At 41.7% G+C, this 3,608-nt stretch overlaps 4 non-coding genes across 4 annotated transcripts; all 4 read right to left on the bottom strand.

Moving 5' to 3' along the window:
* Positions 1-28: 28 nt before the first annotated feature.
* Positions 29-116, bottom strand: trnay-gua (transfer RNA tyrosine (anticodon GUA)). Its single transcript is given in 2 exon segments — positions 29-64; positions 80-116. It is a non-coding gene; the product is annotated as a tRNA-Tyr (tRNA).
* A 246-nt stretch (positions 117-362) lies between these two features.
* Positions 363-450, bottom strand: trnay-gua (transfer RNA tyrosine (anticodon GUA)). Its single transcript is given in 2 exon segments — positions 363-398; positions 414-450. It is a non-coding gene; the product is annotated as a tRNA-Tyr (tRNA).
* A 275-nt stretch (positions 451-725) lies between these two features.
* On the bottom strand, positions 726-813 carry trnay-gua (transfer RNA tyrosine (anticodon GUA)). Its single transcript is given in 2 exon segments — positions 726-761; positions 777-813. It is a non-coding gene; the product is annotated as a tRNA-Tyr (tRNA).
* A 646-nt stretch (positions 814-1,459) lies between these two features.
* trnay-gua (transfer RNA tyrosine (anticodon GUA)) lies at positions 1,460-1,547 on the bottom strand. Its single transcript is given in 2 exon segments — positions 1,460-1,495; positions 1,511-1,547. It is a non-coding gene; the product is annotated as a tRNA-Tyr (tRNA).
* Positions 1,548-3,608: the final 2,061 nt, after the last annotated feature.

The raw sequence follows: 3,608 nt of genomic DNA, 5'->3' as shown, positions 1-3,608 counted from the left end.
TATTTGAATTCTCAAATGGAAACACACTTCCTTCGAGCCGGAGTTGAACCAGCGACCTAAGGATATCTGTCTTTAGAACCTACAGTCCTCCGCTCTACCAGCTAAGCTAAAGAAGGCGGCATGTGAGTTTTGACTTTTCAGCCTGTGGATTAACAAGGGGGAGCATACCAACTGAGCTATCGAAGGGGGCACATAATTATTGAGTGTTTAGCCTTTGGATCCAACTATTCTGAAAAACAAAGCCCTTTTTGAGTTCTTCAACGTCTGAATTAACACAGAAGCTTGTGGCTCGATTTCGCTGCTGGGGAGAAATTGCTATCCATTTATTTGAATTCCAAATGGAAACACCTTTGAAAAACACTTCCTTCGAGCCGGAGTTGAACCAGCGACCTAAGGATATCTGTCATTAGAACCTACAGTCCTCCGCTCTACCAACTGAGCTATTGAAGGGGGCTTGTGAACTATGACTGTTCAGCCAATCGAACAACAAGGAGGAGGGTGGTTCAATTCCTAAACAGATAGAGTTTTCTACCTGCTGCTTGATTAACCACAAAAGAAATAAGAAGTCATGCAATTCACAATCTATGAATCCAACTACTCTGAAAAACAAAGTCCTTTTTGAATTGTTCAGCGTCTGCATGAACACAGAAGAATGTGGCTCGATTTCGCTGACGGGGAGTAATTGCAATCCATTTATTTGAATTCCAAATTGAAACAAACACCCTTCCTTCGAGCAGGAGTTGAACCAGCGACCTAAGGATATCTGTCTTTAGATCCTACAGTTCTCCGCTTTACCAACTGATCTATCGAAGGGGGCATGTGAGCTTTGACTTTTCAGCCTGTGGATGAACAAGGAGGAGCATACCAACTGAGCTATCGAAGGGGGCACATGACTATTGAGTGTTTAGCCTTTGGATCCAACTATTCTGAAAAACAAAGCCCTTTTTGAGTTCTTCAACGTCTGAATTAACACAGAAGCTTGGGGCTCGATTTGGCCTACGGGGAGAAAATGGCCATCCATTACTTTGAGTTCCAAATGGAGACGCCTTTGAAACACACATCCTTCGAGCCGGAGTTGAACCAGCGACCTAAGGATATCTGTCATTAGAACCTACAGTCCTCCAATCTATTAACTGAGCTATCGAAGGGGGCATGTCAGCTTCGACTTTTCAGCCTGTGGATGAACAAGGGGGAGCATACCAACTGAGCTATCGAAGGGGGCATGTGAACTTTGACTGTTCAGCTAATCGAACAACAAGGAGGATCGTGGTTCTATTCCTGAACAGATAGAGTTTTCTACCTGCTGCTTGATTATCCAGAAAGGAAATAAAAAGCCATGCAACTCACAAGCAATGAATCCAACTGCTCTTGAATGGAGCTTGAAAACTTTATCGGGGAAACTGCAATGAGGCCCATCAATATATTTCAAAGTCCAATTGAAGAACCTACAAAAAAAACATCCTTCGAGCCGGAGTTGAACCAGCGACCTAAGGATATCTGTCATTAGAACCTACAGTCCTCCGCTCTACCAACTGAGCTATCGAAGGGGTAATGTGAGCTTTGACTGTTCAGCCAATCGAACAACAAGGAGGAGGGTGGTTCAATTCCTAAACAGATAGAGTGTTCTCCATGCTGCTTGATTATTCACAAAGGAAATAAAAAGCCATACAACTCACAATCTATGAATCCAACTACTCTGAAAAACAAAGTCCTTTTTAAATTGTTCAGCGTCTTCATGAACAAAGAAGAATGTGGCTGGATTTCGCTTATGGCGAGAAAATGCTCATGCATTTATTTGAATTCCAAATGGAAACACCTTTGAAACACACATCCTTCGAGCCGGAGTTGAACCAGCGACCTAAGAATATCTTTCAATTGAACCTCCAGTCCTCCGCTCTACCAAATGAGTTATCGAAAGGGGCTTGTGAGCTTTGACTTTTCAGCCTGTGGATTAACAAGGGGGAGCATCAATTGAGCTATCGAAGGGGGCATGTGAGCATTGAGTGTATGGATCCAATTATTCACAAAGCCCTTTTTTAATTCTTCAATGTCTGAATCAACACAAAATATCTTTTTTGGAACAATAATCTCATCAAGCATTTAACTTTATTTATATAACCTAATATCACATATTACAATTACATTCTCTGGGGGGTTTACACCTGTTAAGCATATGGCCCATGGTCTCTCCCCCCCAAAAAACACAATTAATAGGGAAAATTGGTATAAACCATTGAGGGAAGGATTGTCGTGTTACATAATAAAACGTTATAAAAGGCAGAAATGATGAAAATAATAATGTAAGAAAAAAGAAGATGGATCCAGCCCGATGTTAACGATATCAGGCTGGATCCATATGACAACATGCATCCTTTAATGGTGGCAACTTGCCAGGTGAGAGCCACAACAAAAACTTTGTATACTGTTTTAGTAACATGTATTTATGGGAAATGAGTGCCTAGAAATTCATAGAGAGGAAAATAAAAATAGGAGAAGAGAGGTGAAACTTTGAAAGATGAAAGTCCCCAACAGAATTGGCTTATGGCAGCATAACTAGGAGATGGTTCAAGGCAAGCCTGAGCAGGCTATAACTATAAGCAATAACAAAAGAAAGTCTTAACCTACTCTTAAATGTTCAGAGAGTGTCTGCCTCCCAACCACAAACTGGAAGCTGGTTCCACTAAGGAGGACCTTGATAGCTGAAGGCTCGATCTGGCTCCCATTTTGCTTTTGGAAACATGTTCATTGGTCCAAAATCTTGTTTTATGATAATGCCATTGTTTGTTTTCCAATATTAGCATGTTAACACGATGAAGCGAGATGGTGAACATGATACTACCTGCTTATTGTCAACATGTTAGCATTGTCACTGTCAGCATGTTACTAATCTAATCGATTATCTCAAAGCAGCATGTCCCTCAGCGCAGCCTCACAGAGACACTGTGCACTCTCTCTGGTTTCAGGTGGACTTTGATGATGGGAACTGCCCTACATATTACAACCAGATCAAAGGACTTTGCAACGTTTATAAGGCAGTTCACAACAAGTTCCCCAGTAAGTGCTCTACTTTATATAAAACTAAATTACTTAATAGACCCTCCAGAAAAACGCGATTCTGCGATCGCAGAATTTACCGCATAATCAGCAAAATGGCGCAGATTTTTAAAAGGCCGCATATTGATCAAAAGGCCGCATAATCCCCGCATTTTTCCACACAAAGTTGAGAAAAAAAAAAGTTAACTCGTCTTGACGTGACGTCATCAGCTCGCGCATCACAGAATGTAAACAACACTGTATAGAGTGAACGTGTGGAGCTCACACGATATAGAAAACACCAAGATTTAAAAATCTAATCAATCTCATCTACCGACGAACATTTCTACTAAAGACCGGGCAAAAAGTGGGGGGAAACTATTCTGCACCCCGTGCAACTGTGTGTTGGAACATAAGAGAAAATCGACGGTGACGACCCACTTTGATTCATTCAAACATTCGAAAATGCTTTCTGCTGCTGCGGACAAGAAAGCCAAACAACGCACGTTCACCGAGGCATCAACCTCCAAAACCCTTTCGAAACCCTTTCGAGGGCTACAAGAAACGAAGTGAGT

Source organism: Notothenia coriiceps, unplaced genomic scaffold, assembly GCF_000735185.1.
Source record: "Notothenia coriiceps isolate Sejong01 unplaced genomic scaffold, NC01 NC01_scaffold00032560, whole genome shotgun sequence".
NCBI classification, from domain to species: domain Eukaryota; kingdom Metazoa; phylum Chordata; class Actinopteri; order Perciformes; family Nototheniidae; genus Notothenia; species Notothenia coriiceps.
Note: the sequence above shows the minus strand (reverse complement) of the source record. Positions and strands in the feature narration are given on the sequence as shown.